Raw genomic sequence first — 20,364 nt, 5'->3', positions numbered from 1 at the left:
TGTACACAAATACACAAGAGATGTTTATATATAACCAGTCTTGTAACTGACAAGGCAGAGTCCCGCCTGGAAACAATGCTGGGGAAAGGAAATGTGTGCATGTGTGAGCATATGGGGTGGGCTGGGGCTGACGGTCATACCCGGTTATGTGGAGGGTTCTGAGATTAATCAGGATGAAGCCCCGTGGTATTTTAATCCTAGGGTTCCACAAAGGGAAATGGGAATACACTGAGGGAACAGAGAACTATTCGGCATAAATCAAAGCATCAGAGACAGTAGGAAAACAAAACATCGATTATGTTGTCTTTTTTCCTTTTTGGAATCCTGGAAGCAGGAAATATGCCCTCTACATATTATTATTACTAATACTACTACTATTATTACCATCATCGTTACTATTTTATTTATTTTGTATTGAAACTGGTGTCTAGTGTTGAATAAAGCCACGTTATTTGCGTCGTTAATCATCAGAACAAAATACCTCTTTTTTAAAATACACAAAATAGGATCAATAGTTTGTCAAGATAAAATATTTTTGCAAACATTAATAAGATACTTATTTCCATTTCTAATAGAGAAAAAAATGTATACAAGCTAATCTTTACATTTAGGCATGTCCACAAAATGCCCAGCATAAATCTCAAGGAAATACAAAATGGTTGCAGGGCCAACTTTACATCCTGCATTGAAATATGTCTACGTCTTTCACAAATATGCCCAGGTTTCCACAAGCTCCACACTCTGGGACACCTGAGGCCAGTTTTTAATATCTGGGTGACAGGGTGAGTGAGGTGCATAAAGAAAGGAAGACTCCACTCCTAAAACCTCCCGGCTAAAAAGAAGGAGTAACAACAGACAGTGTAAGGACAGGTTTACATCATTCACTGACATCCAATAGGGAAAAAAAAACGATCAGAGAAGACAGGCTGAAATATAAAACTCAAGGCCCCAGGAGAAGTCAGACATTCTTGTTTTTGCTACATAAGCCCCTGATGATATTCTCACTTCCTCCTTGGGTTTCACCGAATCTGTGGATGTTCTAGCCCTAGTCTCTGTCTCAAGGTCTCCCTATGAATCTCTCCTCTCTCTGATCATCACAATGTCTGCTCTCAGGGCACAGGGTCTGCACGGGCGTCCAAAGCTATGGCGGTAACTGATTAGGGCCAGGCAGCTGGAGGGAGCTAGACAAAACAGGAGGCAGGACATCTGCCCGGAGGATAAAAGTTCCTCCAAGGGCTAGTAAGATCAGAGGCTCCGAAACAGCAAGGCAGGGAGGCTCACACGTGGCCACATTTCTGACTTACCCAGACACTTTTGGAAATATAGATTTCTGAGCCAGAAACAAGGACTCTGACTGGTTCATTTGAAGTAGGGTCTTGGAATCTGCTTCGTTAAAGCTCCCCAGCTGGTGTCAATGACCAGTCAAGAATATAAACAATGACCTTAAAAGAGTCAGAACTGCTTCAGAGTCCCCAGGTGAGCAGAGGGCAAGGAGGACCGCCTAGGGGTGAAGAGGTGGTAGCCCCAGGCTTTTCTTAAAAGCCTCCCAAACATTTGAAGAGAAACCACAGGACGTGGTGCCCTTGCCCTGCTGGCAGTAAGCTCCTATAGCCAAAAACTCTCCTAAGTCAGACACTCTGTCTTGAAACATGCAATCCTGAGAAGACAAGATGAACAGACAACTCACCAAGCTCCTCCTGGATCCTTATGTTTTCATCTTCCCCAGTTCCAAGGCAAGCACAGCCTTAAACACTAACTCTACCACTCGCCTTGGTATCTATCATCATTATTACCCTCACCACTTATTTGCTGCCATCACTCTCTTTACCTCAGATTAAAAAAATGTCACACCTGCGTACAACCAGCATTTCCTGATGAGAAAATACACTTTTCCTGTGCTCCCAACAAGGCCTATCCTGCCTAGAGGAGCCGGCTCTCAGATGTTTGACGAATTAATGAACCAGCGTTCACTGTTCACGTGGCTGTAGAAAAGAGCCGCTGAACTGGGGAAGGAATCCTAAACTCTGAATCTAAACTCTGGCTGCAAAGTCCAGCCCAGCTACCTCCTCGCCTGAGCAACTTCGTTACATTCTCCCAAGTTCTACTCTCTCATCTGTAAAAATATAAACAGCTGTCCCTCAAATGGTTCCTGTGTAAACTGGCTGTGACAGGATCCGATACAAAGAAAGCGCTCCTCAATCAAGTGTGGGAAAGAATGTGTATCTGTGCTTTGATCCAGTCCTCGCAGACAAGTGTTCATCTGAGTCCCCCGGCGACCTGCCGATACAACTGCTATAAAGCAGAGGCCACGAACCGGCTTCCCACGAGCCAGTCAGTCAGTCAGGTTCCGTTTCGGCCCACAAGACATCAGGCCTACACAATTTGAAAAGTGTCTGACTTAGACGGCACGTGAAACCAGAAGAGACATAAAAGTGCAGTTGAGAGCACGAGCTCCAGGAGCGGCTCTGCCAGCGTCCGAATCCCAACTCTAGGGGCTGTGGGACATCTCTGTGCCTCAGTTTCCTCATCTATTAAGAAAGAGGTGGAACCCACCCAGCTCATGGAGCTGTTGTGAGAGCGCAATGAGTTAAAACACAAACACAAAGAAGTGTTTAAAACAGGGCAATCACCACTTGAGGTTCTGACAACACTGGCCCATCCACAGAGGAGGCAACACTGGACCCTGACAAGGTCTAGCTGAGCAGCTGCCCCCCCACACCCCTGGGTGGGCCATGAGCTCTCCACTTCTCCACCATTCCTCAGTCCCCAAGGGTCTTACACCTGCTCTACTTCACTTATCTGGCAGGACTACCTGCCATCAGGTGACCACCTGTAGGGCTCTCCCTTTGGCCTTGGACTTTGCAAATGCTGGTATCAAGAGGAAAACAAGCAGATCCAGTGAATTCAATTTAATGGTAATTTCCACCTGAGTCATGCTGCATACAAACATGGGGCACCCCATGGAGAAGGCAAGAAGCACAAGAGAGCACGGGGACAAATAATGGGTGTTTCTGAGACCGTCAGAATAAACAGAGCCTCCTGCAATAAGTCAGGGAAGTCTTGAGAGCCACAGTTCAGAGACTGCTAGTGCCAAATCATCCATTTCATCGGCATAATGTTTACATCTGAAGGACTCTGCAATGTGCCCTGGTCATCGTCCTTAGGTCTCTTTGTCCTTACATGTATCTGCCCACCAGATCTCCTTGCAAGCTGAAGCTAGCAAGCCTCTGTAGGCAAAGGGGTGCTCTGAGCCCCAGGGGTCAAAGCAGCAGCCAGGACTCTATGGGCACCGGGGAGGGAGGGAGAATGGGTGCACCCAGGCAGTGCCAAGTGGGAAGCTTCCCTAAACCAGCCCTGGGTCCCTCGGGGCCTCCGCCGAGTCTATTAAGGATCAGTAGTGACTACTGGGTTTGTATGTAAGACTCAAAATAAGCAAATATGCTTCATGAGGGAAGGGACCTGGGTCTGATTTAGTCACTACTTCATCCCCAGTGCCTGGAACACAGCCCATTACACAGTAGGTGCACGTAAAGTACCTAGAACAGCACCCGGCATATCATAAGCACAGAAATAAGTACCACTGACCACTGTGACTGCAAATGTACGTTATGTTTTTAAGTCAAATTGAACTTGACACGTTAAACTGTGAGCCCACAATTCGGCCGTGGAACCACCTGAGAGAACACACCTGCAATGTAGCAGCCTAATAAAGAGCCTTCCAGGGCAGAATTCCTTATCTGGTTCTGAGTCACACACTCTGATGAGGGATTTGCAGCCCAATTCTGAGTACTTCCATCTCTAACTGCACACGATTTTTCAGTGGGAAAGACACTGGAGCACTCCTTGGAACATTACGAATTATATCATACAACCTGAAAGAAACCCAAAATACAGAGATTTCCTGCCTCTCACTTTCCAAACAGTAACACTAGCAGCACACACTTAGCGAAAGATTAACGCATGATGAGTTTCTCTGAAGTCCTACTCGGGAGCTGTTGGGTTGCCCAAAGAGTTCGTTTGGGTTCTTCCATAACATCTTACAGAAAAACCGAAATGACTTTTTGGCCAACCCAAGATTTGTCAGTAATGCTTAAATATGGAAAAATTAATGTGGGAAAAAAAATAACAATAACAGCACCTCTTATCTAACAGATGGGGTCATGGATGCCAGAATGCTTCTTTACTCAAATACTAATTCCACATTTTGCGGGAGCCCCGCTCACCACCTGTTTGTTACACCGTGTGGCCGCTGACAAGGAACGGGGAGCAAAACCTGCCCCCCCCCCCCACAAAATGTGTCTCTTAGGCCTGCTAATTATTTTGAGCTGGAAACAATCCAGGCACCAAAGACTCAGGAACCTTTGACCTACCCCCCTAACTGCCTAAAAGAATTTAGGGAGAGGACCTGTTCCAGGGAGGGAGCTACCACTACAGATACCTACAGTATAATATGAATTAGGTGTGTAGACAGGGAGGAACCTAGCAGAATTTGTTTGTTAAAATGCCTCTCGGGGTCCCACTGTCTCTGTACAGGGTACAGCAAACGTTTGTTTACCAAACACTGGCTCTTCTTTCATCTTCCTATGAATTGCCTTCCCCCCGCCTTCGAATTACCAGACCACTAACCTCAACATCTTCTCTTGTCTTTGGTTGAAGATGGAGTTTGAGGTGGTGGCTTCTGCCATTTTGGTGAGTTACTCAGTTTTCCTGGGTCTCTCCCATGTACACATGTTATTAGACTTTTTAGTTGGTCTCATGTCAACGTAATTCTGAGGCCAGCCCCAGGAATCTAGAAGGGTAGAGGGAAGTTTTTGTCTCCCCCACGAGAGTTTCCTCTTAGGAGGGTGTGGTAGCTACAGCCACGTCTTCCTACCTCAGTGACCCCACCAGCTCTCCACCTTTTACCCCATGTTGAATTTGGCAAATGGCAAAGTTTACAAAGAAAACCTGCTGGGGTTGTTGCCCGGCTGTTCATTTGCCGGATGACGTGGCAACATCGGGGAGGAAAAAAAAAAAAAAAAGTAGAAAAAAGTTCAAGAAGGAAAAAAAAAAAGGACCACGCTTTTTTAGGGATTGCTGAAGGAAAGGAACTAGCACGGAGGCCAGCCCGACACGCACGGAGATCCAAACATCTCTCTTCCTCCTTGTTTCCATTTCCCGACCTTGAGTGAGCACTAACGGACCAATTCAGCAGTGACAGCTGACCTACTATCTCATGGTTTCTGTCAAGTTCCTGATTTTCATCTGTTCCTGAAGACGAGCGAGAACTCTGCATAGAACAGTCTTAACCTGGAGCGTCCACTGAGACATGTTCTGAAATGAATGCTGTTTGACTCACAGATGAAGGGCTACAAACAGGTAAGGAAACAGCTTTTCCATGAAAGAACATCAGGGTGTGTGAAGGGGGCATGAGGATGGAAGAGGAGAATTCTGGGCTAGGCGGCAGTGGTGCCAAGTACCACTGCACTGTCCCCATTTCTCAGTAAGTTACTTTGGGTTTGAGAACTATAATTGGTTGATATAGTAATATATTTGCTCGTGCTGGTTTGGGGATCCAAATCAGAAATTTTATCATCGATGATTATTTAGGATTTCCGACTGTGGCTGTCAAAATACATCTGTGATGAGGCGATATCAGAGAAAATGCTTAAAAGGTATTCACCCAGGACAAACATTTCAAAAGCTTGTAGATATATATCAAAGTTGCCTCTAAAAACTGCAAACTCAATTATGACAATAATACCTATAAGTCAGTGTGAGTATGTTTTGGTTGGCCAGGTCATGTAGGCATAGATATACAGTTAGTATCTATTTGTACATATATTCATATAGATAAAAGCTTTTATCTTTGTTGTTCTTGGGATAAATTAACCCTATTAATACCTAGTAAAGTATGTATTTACCTTGAAAGTGAATCACAAACATCTATCCTGTGCGTAGCAAAACTTTAAGTTCACATGTTAACTTATTATGGCCTAGGACTAACCAGCTAAATTATTTAAAATACTTTAAACATTATAAATTTATAGGACACACAGGGGAATTAGCGCAGATCCACACTGTCAGCACAGTGAACCAATCAGAAATATTTTTTTCAAGCAAGGATGCCTAATTCTATGGGGAAAGTGAACCAAAGGTCACACTGGTAAAACAGAAAATACTCTATAGCTTGCATATTTATCTTCCTAAAACTTACAGACTTGAAAACAGCTTTGGCACTAAAAAAAAAAAACCTAGATAAGTTTAAAAAAATAAATAAATAAAACAATGCACTCACTCTAAAATAACCTTTTATGATCTGTGAACATAAATTTTATACTTCAATAAAATCTATAAATACACACATAAAAGTATGCACATATGTACACATTACACACTGGTAATATACACATAAACTGTAGATTGTCGTGTCTGTTACAGCTTAGTAAGGAAGAAATGAGGGGACACCAAGATACTCAAAGCGTGAAGACCCAGGAAGGGAGAGTGGGCAGGGCGTGGGGAAAAAAAACTACTGTTTGCTGAGATGTGAAAGTGCCCATTTCACACTTGAGGAAGCAGGCAGACAGGAGGTAACCACCCTGACCAAGGTTACCCAGCTGATATCACAGTGAGCCTGAGCCCCTGGGCACAAGGAAGGTACCTGCACCCCACAGGGTTTCAGTCAGCCCAGCCTTCCCACTGCTACACCCCTCCCGGCCCTGCCACGCTGTCCCACCAATCGCCAATTGGCATGTCCTTCAATCCTCTTCAACTACTTTCATCCTCAATCATGCATTTGGAGGACAGTATTTCTAATTCCCTGGTGAGAAGAATGTTCAATCTAGTGTCACACACATATACTGGGGAGAAAAATTACTCTAAAAACATAAAATTATAATTATCCTTGACATATTCAAACAGGACACAAAAGGGGGAAGGAGACAGGAGTAGAAAAAGACAGTCTCTCAAAATCAGGAGAATTTGGGGTGGGGGTGGGGGGGGGAGACACATTAAAACAGCTAATGGGTACACCAGGCAGCAAAATACTAAGAAACCACCCTCCAAGAGGCCTGTCTACCAAGCTCCTGAGTCCCATTCCCCTATTTGTAAAACAGTGATGATATTAGCACAAGACTACTGTGAGATTAAATTAGATATTATTTGTAAAATCTTTAACACAGTAATGTAGAAAGTTCAGTAAATGTTGGCTGACATCATCATTGCTTTCACTATTATTACAAAGACTCATTTAATCGAAGCAGATGTGTATGAAATTACATATCAGACCACTGGAAAGCATAATTTAGACATTTCAATACCTCTGTAGACCAAAACAGACAGATAAGATATAACATAAAACCGTTTACAACAGTGCCTGTCAAACTTTGCTACACATCAGAATTACCGGGGGCTTGTTGAAACGCATATCCCTGGGCCCTACTCCGCAACGTTTCTGATTCAGTAAGTTGGGGCCAGAGAATCTGCATTTCTAACGAAGTCCCAGGTGATAGTAAAGCTGCTGATCTGGGGGTCCACCCTTTAAAAACCACTGATCTACGGTGAATCCCACATTCACATCTGCCTGACTAATAAATCTATCTATGTGTTTCTCATTCAGTCTAAGTCAGTTAACGAGAGGGCAAAATAATGAATAAATGCTTAAAAAGCAAAAGCACCCCCCATTGTTTTTGATTTAAAAAGAAAGAGAAACAAACAGATATTTCCCATTAGATCTATGATGTTTCCGAAGTCAACTGCTGAACTGAGAAATATTGGAGGTTTGGGGGGTTTTTTTCCAACGTACACAGAGCTAGCATTGTTTCCGCAGTTAGGTAGGAGTTCTGCGTGACGCAATTCTAGCAAGTTCACTTAGTCCAATGTGACAAAGCCTGCAGAGTACTGATGGCCCACACTGGTGGCACATGGTGAAGCTGTGTTTCCGGGTCAGACTGTGCCAGTTGGAACAGATGCACCAAGAGCAAGAACCCTGGCCACATTTTCTCAGATGGCTCCAGCAGAGCCGCTGGTGACCCACCTTGCTTTTTCAGATGCAAAAGGAAAGGGCAGAGGAACGCTGTTGCCCATACAATGTTCATTCTATAAAGTGTCTCTAGAGTGAATTTAGGTGCTGAGGCTTCCCCAAGCCAAAGTCTGTATGGTAAGAAACCAGAAGTCATGTTTCTTCCATTTGGTTTCAACATTTCTTTGAAGGTTAGGTTGGTACCAGGGAGCTGTCTCTGGAATGCCAAGAATAGACCAGTCCACAGAGACACAGGTCGAAGCCAACGCAAGTTTTTTCTGCCGTCTCCTTCACGGGTATCCTCGTTTGCAGAGGGCTGTCTAGCGGAGGAGGACTGAACACTAAGGAGAGTTTCTTTCAACTGAAAATTACATCCTCAGCATAAGAGTGCCATGCCCGTCTAGGCAGAGCAGTAGTTCTCAAAGTGCAGTCCCCAGACAAGCTCCTGCATCAACATCACCAGTGAACTGGTCAGACATGCAAATTTTTGATCCCAAACCTACTACTGAACATGAAACTGTGGGGGTGGCACCCAGCAGTCTGTGTTTTAATAGGCTTCCAGGTAATTGTGTTGCACGTGCAAGTTTCAATTCCATTGGGTAAAGTGTCACTAAGTCCTGAGACAACTCTAGTTTTCACCCGCTTTCTGGCATAATGGTAAACGGTTCCCCATTTCTACCTCAGAAGTGTCCTGGTTTGGACAATAAATTACATGGTCATCCTTACCCTTCAGATCGGATGCTACAAAGGGGTTTCATTGGTTGGATTCTGTTTACTGCTTGGGATTTCAAATTAAGTGCATGTCTGCTACTACATCCTGGTACTAAACCCATCGCTGCCCTGAATGCTGAAAGATGCACTGCCTCCTAAAAGTCTAGGGATCATGGCTACAGAAACCCATTTCAGAAGAAGTATCCTATCTTTACCAAAAAAGTACCCACCATCAAACTATATAAAGTCTGGTTTAAATTTCTAGCATGTGGGATCAAGTCTCCTCCATCAGGTCTTTAAAATCCTTTTTATTAAATCTTTTGGTTCCTCTACAGGGAGTTTTCTTTTCCCAACTAGCACCCGAGAAAAGTACAAACTTAGTAGGAAATTTACTACTCGTCTTCTTTTTGTGGTAATAACTTGGAAATATTAATTCACAGAAAAGCCAAGTTTGCCACAAAGTTTCTCAAGCCACCTGTTCTTTTAAAGGCAGAGTGAAATATTGGTCATGTGCTTTTGGATCTGATACATTTTCCATTCCTTTGAAATCTTTTGTCTTCGCTCAGCCTAAATTAAATTGCTGGCTTTTTATTCTTCACTGAAGTCTTCCATCTGCTGTTTCTGAAAAGCAGCAAAGGCCTCAGGTATCATGTTCTGACCCTTTATCTTTCAGATAAAAGTCAGAGAGGGGTCGGTGGCTTCTGCTCAATTATGTAACATCTGCTGTTGAAGCTAAAATCTCAAAGAAAAAAGAGAAAGATCAGCTATTTGGTTTCTCAGACTTGGCCCAAAGGAGACTGTACACTTTGGTGTGAACACTGGGAAAAAGAATCTGATTCTCAGTCTTCTAGGATCACACACTTATTTTTATCACGTGATTGGACTATAGGTACAATTTACACCAAGCCGACCTGAAGTGTGTTAACCTTTCTTTTATCGTGGGGGAGATACCTGGCTGGAAAGCAGGGCCCACCTGCTGCTTACAGGCACTTCCAGCCCTAAGGTCAAAGGCTGGTAAATGAGCTCAGAGGAGGCTTCATCTAACGAATGTTACCATCCTGCTACAGAGGATAAGCAAAATCTCCTTCTCATTCTAGAGCTATTTCAGTCATTCATTCATTCAACAAACACTGATTCCTTACTGTGTGGCAGCCACGATTCTAGATACTGGAGATACTCTGCTTCCAAGAGTCCCTCGCCTCAGGGAGCTTACATTCTAATAGGCACAAAGACAACCTTTCCATCGGCAATCTTTCTCCTCTAGGAAGTGGTACTTCTTCAGTATGACAACAATCTCTGGGCCTATTTTAACTTATTAGGTTACGTTTTTATTTTCTTTAGAGAGGTTTGGAAGGGATCCTAATCTCATCAGAAGCCAACCAACATGTACTGACTTGATCCAAATCTCAGACCTAACCCTGGTAGGAGCTGATAGCCCTGAACGCACTGTGATGAAAATGGAGTATGGGAAGCAATACTAAACTCAATTAAATATCCTAGGAGGTGGCCCGTAGTGTTTCATATTCTCTCTTTCCTGGCCCCTGAAACTGCCAACTATGTTTCTGCACAAGGATCTCACCGCTTCCTTCCCTACTATAAATATCTCTGCAAGCACCATCTTTATAGAAGTGAAAAAAGGAAGGGAAAGAATATGCTCTGAGATGAAAAGAAAACCTAAAATGTAAGATTAGCTGCCTCTGTATCACTGAGCCTATGAAGAATGTGAAATCAGTAGTCCTTGTCGCCAGGGCCACTCGGGCAGGTAGCCGGTTAACCAAGAAACAAGACTGAGTAGGAATCACTTTTAGAAAAGGATAAATACTTCCTTTAAATACATTACCGTAACTTACAATGCACCTTTATTGCCTAATCTTTTGGTGTTGTGGCGAGATTCTTCTTCTTGAGTATGGCTCCGCTGATGACAGTCTGGAACTAATTTTCCCTCATAAATTATAATTGTAGCACATTGCCAGTCATGTCCAGTTTCTTAGTTTAGTTTAAGTAGTATGAGAATTTTTAAAGACTGGAGCAGCCACAAGAGTTTACCACAAAAGCAAACCCAGACCTAGACTCTTAAGCCCTCAAAAGAATGGAACCTGTCTTAGCTGAGTAAGGAAAAGACACAGTAGGGCTTCCCTGGTGGCGCAGTGGTTGAGAGTCCGCCTGCCGATGCAGGGGACACGGGTCCGGGAAGATCCCACAGGCCGCGGAGCGGCTGCGCCCGTGAGCCATGGCCGCTGAGCCTGCGTGTCCGGAGCCTGTGCTCCGCAACGGGAGAGGCCACGACAGTGAGAGGCCCGCGTACCGCAAAAAAAAAAAAAGACACAGTAAAATTTCTCCACAAACGTCTCATGGATGGCTGGCAATAAGGAGCATCTTATTTTAACAAACTAAGTATGCCATGGAAAGAACATCCTGCCTCACTAGTTTTTATCTAATAAATCCATTCCTATCCCTACCCCACCTCAGGAGAAGTGCGTGCCTTGTTCTCGCTAAGGGAGACGCCAGTCCTCATGCTCGCAAAGCCAAGTAGCAGAGCACGATAATCAAGAGCAAAGACCGTGTATTCTGGGATCAGACTAGTTCAAATCTTTTTTTTTTTTTTTTTTTTTTTGCGGTACGCGGGCCTCTCACTGTTGTGGCCTCTCCCGTTGCGGAGCACAGGCTCCAGACGCGCAGGCTCAGCGGCCATGGCTCATGGGCCCAGCCGCTCCGCGGCATGTGGGATCTTCCCGGACCGGGGCATGAACCCGCGTCCCCTGCATCGGCAGGTGGACTCTCAACCACTGCGTCACCAGGGAAGCCCACTAGTTCAAATCTTGACTCCATACTGCTTACTCTGATATGACCCTGATAAAGTTACTTAATGACCCTATGAATAATTTCCCTCACTTGTCATGGAAGTTAAATGAATTGATATGTATACAGCGCCCAAAGAGTGACTGGCGTGACATAAGAGTACAAGCAATGTTTACTGTTGTCATCACTGTCATCACCTTATTTCTCAGGAACACAAATACAGTGGTTTGATGACTACAGGAATGGTGGAAGCCAAAGAGATATATTCGAACTCCAGTGTGTCATTTAACCTCTGCCTGCACAGTTTACTCATCTGTAAAGACAGAATAAAAACACCTACCTAGGAAGAACTATCGTAATAGTTATCATAATGCCTGGTACACAGTCGACAGTCAAAAAATTACAGCTATTAACACTCTTATGTGTAAAAACCTACAGCACACACTTAATGTAGTAAACCTACATTCCAACAGGTGTCCTCTCCTGCACATCTATCAAACCTCCATCCAAAGAACCTTAACTAGCATTTGATGATGGACTCAGCATTTCACTTGGAGCAGTGGACAAACCACCTTCCCCCAGAAAACATGTTCTGAGAAAATACACACTCAACGTGTAGGGTATAACCTGGGAAAATTTAAGGGCTATGCTGTGGAGTTAAAATAGGAGCTGAGAAATAGGAAAGAACACCGTGTGCTGGAGCATCTAGTGGACAGAAGGAACAGAATTAGGCCAAGTCTTGAAAGAGGAAAGTGATACAGCTATAGAGGGCTGGGAAATGATAAACTGAATAGGGAAACGACTTCAGTTAACATGCTTATTGACCTCAAAACATGTCTTCTTTTATTCTTATCTTGACCCCTTGGCCTGAGACCCTGACCCTGTTTGGAGTATTTTCTCTCCAATCCCAATCTCTAAGATTTATCCATTTCTGTCTTCAGAACACAACACAAACCATCTCTTGCCCAGAGAACCTTTCCCATCTGACATGCTTTTTTCTCTGCGTTCATACTTCCTGCCATCTCTGCCATCGTTCTAACATCCTATGTACCATTTACATGTGGTTTACAACACGCATGATGTCTGCTCAATATGCTAACTGCTCCAAGAGCAAGTTTTACAGCTCTGACTTTTTCCCCCACTGAATTTGGGCTGGGGTATATAAACTGCATGCAATAAAATGGAAAACATTTTAAATGGAAATTCAATGAGTTTGACACCCCGTAATCACCACCCCAATTACTACAATACAGTATTTTCCATCACAAAAGTTCCCTTGTGCGCCTTTCCGGTCACAGGTGTCCACATTCCTGATTTCTGTCCCTAGAGCTTAGTTTTACCTGCAGTAGAAGTGCATTTAAACAGACTCACACAGTACATACCCCATTGTGTCTGACTGCTCTGGCTCAACATACTGGTCTGAGATTTATCCATGTTATTGGCAGGTATGACTCCTTTTGATCCCTAAATGGTACTCTATAAGGATACCACGATTTGTTGACTCATTTTAATCTGTCAACGAACATTTGGGTCATTCCCAATTTGGGGCTATTATGAATAAAGCTGCTATGAACGTTCCAGTAAAAGTCTTTTCGTGGATATACGTTTTCACTTCTCTTAGGTAAACGCCTAGGAGTTAAATTACTAGCTCATAGGTAGTTATATGTTTAACTTGATAAAAGGTTACCAAACTGTTTTCCAAAGTGTATTTTCTAGTTTACACTCGAATCAAAAATGCATGAAACTATTTATTGCTCCATTTCCTTGTCGACAGTTGACATTGTCAGCTTTCTGGTATTTGTTTTATTTTTCTGCCATTCTAATGGGTATGAAGTAGTATCTCATCATTTTAATTTGCATTTCCCTGTTGACCAATGATGGGAAGCATCTTTTCATTTGTTCCTTGGTCAAACATCTTCGTATGTGATTTGTTCATTTAAGTCTTTTGGTCTTTTTTTTGAGTCCTTTGTCTTTTTTATTACAGACTTATGAGAGTTCTTTAGATAGCCTGAATCCTTTAACAGAGTTATAAATTGTGAATATTTCCTCCCAATCTATGGCTTACCTTTCATTTTCTTAATAGTGTCCAAAGAAAAATGAAAGTTTAAAATTTTTTTTTTATTTTTTTGCGGTACGCGGGCCTCCCACTGTTGTGGCCTCTCTCGTTGCGGAGCACAGGCTCCGGATGCGCAGGATCAGCGGCCATGGCTCACGGGGCACAGCCGCTCCGCGGCACGTGGGATCTTCCCGGACCGGGGCACGAACCCGTGTCCCCTGCATCGGTAGGCGGACTCTCAACCACTGTGCCACCAGGGAAGCCCGAAAGTGTTAAATTTTGATAAAGTCCAATTTATGAATTTTTTATTTTATGGTTTAGTGCTTTTTATATCCTAAGAAATCCTTGCCTGTCCAGCATTGGGAACACATTCTATTTCCCTCTGTTAGCTTTATGGTTTCAAGTTTTACACTGAGGTGTATGATCCATCCTGAATTGCTTCTTCAACTCCTCCACTTCATCTGGTAATAGATCTCTGCAGAGAACAGGTGCTCTGTAAACACTGCTGATTCATTTATAAATGCCCCACAGGTTAAGAGGAATGTATTTTTAAAGCCTGTTGGAGGGGTACGTGCTCAGCCTCAAGAACATCTTGGATAGATGTTCAAGAATAAAGTCATGAATGTGACCCAAAGGAGCAAACCGGAAGCATCTGTTTAGAACTGTTATAATAATAGCCTTGCCTTATGATAAGCTTTTGACTAGGACAGGGATAATCCAAAGTTTCTATTTCTGCACAAATAACAGCTTTAAGCCAGCATCAAAAAAAACAAAAAAAAATGTCGAACACCTTGCTCGCAATATTTTCTTCTCCTTTGTGTATACATTAGAAGAATTACAATGTCATTCGTGTAGACTGCATTCTCTTTAATGAATTAGGCTCCAAAAAAAGTCAGTGATTCACAGCAGTTCTACTGAAAACTTACTTTAAAGTGAGTAATAAATGTTAAAAACATTACTCTCAGGGGACATATTTTCTATAACCTAAAACATTCACACTATTTTATAGGATTTAGATGACTTTTAAAAACGTTTTACTAATATTTCATCTGGAAAACACGTCAACTCAAAAAATAAAGAGAAGTATTCCTGCTATTCAGATAAAGTCTACTACCCCATGCATCTTAAAATAGAGCATTTCGAGCTATTTCCTTGAGATTTTACTAAGAAAACATAGGACTGAGAAGAGTAAAAATACTCTTTCCCATTTAATTGAGGCTTGGAGAAATTAATAAATTAACTAGGAGCACAGAGCATTTCATAAGTACTAAGTAATACAGCTGATAATTCTAAAGAGCTATATTATGACAGCTGCTTCCTTAATAGTTTTGAGCCAAAAACACACTCATTGCTTAGCAAGGCTCCCTTCTTATTACTCTGCCTTAGCTTAAGTTTCCACACTGCAGTTGAGGAACTGCCACAGGAAAACTCTTTACATCTAAACAAAAACCTAGGCACTCATTTGTAGTTTGCAAGTACTCTGTTTTTAATGACTACCCAGCTTCACAAGCTAACAGCTCTTAGAAATAACCAACAGTAGTTGCTTATAATTTAGGTCGAAAAGAAGAGAAAGTACCATATAAATCTGGTATTGTTTCTTTTTATTATTTTTTAAAATTTATTTATTTATTCATTTATTTAATTTTTGGCTGCATTGGGTCTTCACTGCTGCACATGGGTTTTTCTCTAGTTGCTGAGAGCGGGGGCTACTCTTCGTTGCGGTGCGCAGGCTCCTCATTGCGGCGGCTTCTCTTTCTGTGGCTCGCGGGCTCTAGAGCGCAGGCTCAGTAGTTGTGTTGCACGGGCTTAGTTGCTCCGCGGCATGTGGGATCGTCCCCGACCAGAGCTCGAACCAGTGTCCCCTGCATTGGCAGGCAGATTCTTAACCACTGCACCACCAGGGAAGCCCCCATGGTATTGTTTCTTTTTAAAGAGAAAAGAGGGTTTTGTGTCTAGCTACTTGAATTTGGTTAAGTTACGCAGTTAAACGCCTTTTCTCATCAAGTATTTCAATTATCACCATTTCCTTAATAGCACTCCATTATTTTTATGCCTTCCTAAATGTACAATCCTTTCTATCGCCGAAGGTCAAAAAGAATAAAAGTAGCAAAAAACTCCCAGTAAGAAATATTGTCTTAAGCCAAACATTCCATGAAGTGTTTAAGGGTTCCAATAATAGTCAAAATAAACTTTTCATTTAAAGAATGTGAGAAAGTGCATCATGCAAGAAATACACTCTAGAATGAGCTGCCCAGACACTACTTAATTAGAAAAGTTCTCTTGTACTTTACAGCATCGATACAATTCACCAATGTCAGCTGTGAAGTAAATCCTAGTTTTCCCTAAAATCCCTTCTAAATGACTCTGAAAGCACCCCATGAGTGGCTAGATTGATTTCCAGGGAGGAGGGAGTTTATAAAAACGACAGAACCCTCTGGCACGCTGGACATGAGAATACCACTGCTTGCCTAGGAGAAGTCACTTTTTCTTCACACATGTCACATCTACAGCAATTTTGTGTTCTGACTCGACTTCCTCCTTACCAGACACCCGAATGCCCCTGTGTGCATACTTTGTTCTTCCCTGTGCCAAGCCACCAAGGCCCAAAGCTTTTCTCCTACAGCTGGAGTTCCCTTCTACGGATTTGTTCATGTCACTTACTCATTCACTCCTTCATTTACTTAAAATCTTCGAAGTGCTAGAACAACAAAAGAATATTCAAGGAAAATGACACGCAGCACCCCTCCCCCATCTCATACAGCTAAGATTAACGTGGAAGTCAAAAATGCACCCCCTCCCCCCCCCAAAAAAGGGATTATACTCTTATACAACAAGCACTTTTATGCAGATACAGTTTGTATTGATGCCTAGAGTCTAGGCACCCTGCGTTTACTTAACTAAGTTCATTCACTCAACAACAAACTGCTTTCCATTTCCATGAATATGAGTCCAAAGTTTCTTCGGTTTGGGATTTCCAGATACAGTCAATGATAAGATTAAAATACTTCACAAGTTTGTTTACATTTCGACTTTGATGAGTCCGTGTTCTCATTTTAATGGAGAATTTTAAATGCCTTGGAAATTGAGGATAGGAAGGGAAATCGAACTATTTAACAGAAATCAGATGAGCCTTCCCCAAACGCACAGTGCCAGGAGCAGACATTAGCATAAAGTTTCCATAGCAATGTTGTACCACAAACAGAAACACTCGGGAGAAAGGAGGAACTGAAAAAAGACAAGGTTAGGTGGCAGCAAAGCCAAGGGCACCTGTGTACACCGCCCGGTAGAACCTAGGCCAGTGGCTCACGAGCTCCTGTAATTAAGTTCAAGGCACAGACATCAATCAAACGCCTCCTTGGGTCAGAACTAGTCAGACTCATCCAGAACAGGCTGCCCTTGCCTTTGTCTCCACCTTCGATTCTCAGGGATACAAGGCCCTGTTGCAAGCCCTCTCATTATTCCCTGAAAAGGGAAGAGGCCCCTCTAAATCACAAGTGTCCCGATATTGTTTTATTCATGAGGTAAATCTTACTCAGAATCTTACAGGGAATGCTAATACACCAGACAGACAGAAACAGAAATGCTCCTGATGAAGCTGAGGCAAAAACTCCATCAGCCTCCCTGGAAGCTCCCCTGGAAAGCCCTGGGGCCCAGCCCAGAGGCCCAGAAACTTCTTGAAACCATGGCTCAGAGCCCTCTGTTGAGACAGGGATGATCTTGGATGAGCCAGCCATATGCTTCCTGAGTCCCTAGAGAGAAGGCACCCTGAATATACTGTAAGACTGTCATCACTAATGCGACGGCGGTGAGCAGTCTGCAAATGCGCGTTTGAGAAGATGAGAATAAAGACTCGAAAGTGCTTTCATGATATAAGACATAAACACAAGAGTAAAATCAAAAAGCAGAAGATAATGATCAAAGATGAGAAATCAATCCATGGCACTTCTGCTTTTTGAAAATTTCTCAGAAGCTACATGTCTCTGCTCTGAAAACTAAACTGAAAGACGGATAGTTTTTCTGAACTGTTTCATTTTTAAATGTTAGAAGCTCTTCTCTTACTTTGCCATCAATATTGAGACTAAAGCCTCAAAAGACAGCATCATACATTAAATTCTATAGGCATCTCCACTTCCTTGATTCCTTCATTAATCCAACAAGAGTTCAGAACTGAGTACCTCCATTGTGCCAGCAGGTGCTGGAGACACGGCAGTGAATGGGACACAGCGCCTAACCTCAGGAGCTTATAATCCTGGGGAAGAAACCACTAAGCAGAATGGGGGTAGGACATAATGGGGCGTCCCCCGTGGAGGAGGTGACCAGGAGCAGTCACAGTAAAGATGAGGGATCAGAACAGGAGACCTGAGTGAAATGAGGAAGACGGAGGGAAGGGAAGGGCACATGCAAAGGCCCCAAGATGGGACTGACTCGTTGAAGGGGGGAGGATGGGGAGAGGCGGCAGCAGCAGCAATGGCAAGAAGGCGATTCCTTCTGGCACCAGAAGGGGTGAGGCCAAGAGCACAGGAAATGCAGTGAGGGAACCGGGCAGAGGCCGGCCAGGTCATCCAGGGCTTTGCAGGGCAGGATCCAAATGTGGATCAAAATCTCCCCAGGGTGGGTTACAACCGAGATTATGACCCAGAGAAGTTTTTTTTTTTTTTTTTTTTTGCGGTACGCGGGCCTCTCACCGCTGTGGCCTCTCCCGTTGAGGAACACAGGCTCCGGACGCGCAGGCTCAGCGGCCACGGCTCACGGACCCAGCCGCTCCGCGGCATGTGGGATCTTCCCCGACCGGGGCACGAACCCGCGTCCCCTGCATCGGCAGGCGGACTCTCAACCACTGCGCCACCAGGGAAGCCCGAGAAGTTTTTATATACACAGATTAAACTACAATTTGAGGAGGAACAATTTCAGCGAAAGGGCGTCCCGTCGAATATAAATGAGAAAACTCTCCATGCTGGGTTTTCACAATTACATGCTAGCGAATGAGCTTAGGTTTGATTTTCTGAGAGACAGGCCATGAGAAGCTTTCAGTAAAGGCTCTCAAGGCAGTTTCCTCTTTCTTATCCGGTAAACCTCACTCCTACTGCCCTCAGCTCTTCAACTGATAGGACAGGATGGCCAGTAATTATTTAGTTTTAGGCTAAGTGAGCACAAACCCTCCCTGATACCCCATCAAACAGGTGTTTACAATACAATGGAAATAATTACAGCAGTGGTACTGAGACCAACCTCAAAACACAGCCTTCAAAGTTTTGAGGGGAATGTTGGAGGGGGCAGGGAAATAAGAGTATGAGATATTTATAATGATGAGGAAAATACAAAATCATCCGAACAACCATTAATGATTCTCTCCTTCAACGGGACGGTGTGCAACTATTCCAAAGAGAAATGAGGAGCTTTAAGAACTGACATGGAAAATTCATGGAGACACACTGCGAAGTGGATGGGGGTGAGGAACGGCGGTAAGAGACCCCAACCTCTGTCCACAGTTATCTGCTTTTCCAGGATTTAATAACTGCTAACATTTACTGAGGGCTTTCCACACTTTAGACATTGCACCGGTGCTTTGTGAGTAATGAATACCATCCCACTGAATTCTTACAGCAATCCTATGGTATACAGAGAGTTATTCCCATTGAACTGATGCGTTAAGTATTTTAGTCAGACTCAAATAGCTGCTAAGTGAGGGAGGCAGGATATGAATCCAGGAATTTCCACCCTGTAGCCCCGTCCTTAGCCTCTCCATTACTCAGCTCTCAGAGACAAGTCCTTATTCACTGAGTGTATTAAATCAATTCGCTCTTGGATTCTTTCTTTAAAATAACGTTACAGGAAAAAATGTCCACTTAGTGTTCTGGGAAATAGTTTTAGGGAAAACTGAATTAATGATGAAACATGCAAAGCTCGTGACATTTTGGAAAGTCGATATGACCAAATTGGCATTACTCTCAGGATCAAAATACAAGGCCACTTTACAAACAAATATAATTTAAAGGCTCAGTGACCTATAATAATTCTGTCAGCCCTCACTATATTAGTAAACTGTGAACACCACACATTTGTACATTTCCTTCTGAGTCCAGCTGTTTGCGAATGTTCAGCACAGAGAACGTCATGGTACCCAGTTTAAAACTGAACAGATGCCCACCATTCTAAGGTGGGTTGGGAAGGTTCCAATCAGCTGACATTCTTACAGCTGTTCCACATGCTGATAACAAAGGAAGAAGAGATATTTCAAGGTGAGGCTGATGATTAGCTTAATTACTAAAGGGTCCAAAAAGCATAGGGCCTGTGCACACTTCTGAGTCCTTGCTCCATCTCTGCACCCACCTGATCCACGGAGAAATGTCACCGTCCTCATCCCCCAACCCCAAAGCGTTCATGCAGGAGTCTCCTCTCCTCCACCATCACCTCCACCACCACCCAACAGTAATTCGTAGCAGTGTTTCTTATCATCCTAGAAGACCAGAAGAGGATACACGTCTGAGACCGAGACGGCATCTCCCTGCCTCAACTCAAATCCTTATCGGCTGTGTGACCTCGGGCAAGATGCTTAACCACTCTGAGCCTTACTGTTAGTGTTAAATTGGGGCACATTAGCAGCACTTACTTGTACACCAGCTATCAGGTTTTAATGAGTTAATATAAATAGGGAATTTAAACATAACAGTATCTGGCATGTTATAAAACTTCAATAAATGTTAGGTATTATTAACAATGCTATTGTTATTACCCTAGTGCATAGCTAGGAGGCATAAACTCCCCTCCAGTGTCAGTCACCGTGACTCTTCTTTTGCTT

The 20,364-nt window shown here is 43.4% G+C and overlaps 2 protein-coding genes across 2 annotated transcripts in view; one reads left to right on the top strand and one right to left on the bottom strand.

Annotated features, from left to right (window-relative positions):
• The window catches only part of MED12L (mediator complex subunit 12L), a 313,136-nt gene that overhangs the window by 140,341 nt on the left and 152,431 nt on the right, over nt 1–20,364 (bottom strand). The gene's annotated exons all lie outside the window — the stretch shown is intronic.
• Nucleotides 5,168–20,364, top strand: part of P2RY14 (purinergic receptor P2Y14) — a 55,237-nt gene continuing 40,040 nt past the window's right edge. The window contains exon 1 of the mRNA XM_024769081.1: nt 5,168–5,358. The gene's annotated coding sequence lies outside the window, so the exon portion shown is untranslated. The remainder of the gene's footprint in view (nt 5,359–20,364) is intronic.

This window comes from Neophocaena asiaeorientalis, unplaced genomic scaffold (assembly GCF_003031525.2).
Source record: "Neophocaena asiaeorientalis asiaeorientalis breed wild unplaced genomic scaffold, Neophocaena_asiaeorientalis_V1.1 scaffold118, whole genome shotgun sequence".
NCBI lineage: Eukaryota > Metazoa > Chordata > Mammalia > Artiodactyla > Phocoenidae > Neophocaena > Neophocaena asiaeorientalis.
Note: the sequence above shows the minus strand (reverse complement) of the source record. Positions and strands in the feature narration are given on the sequence as shown.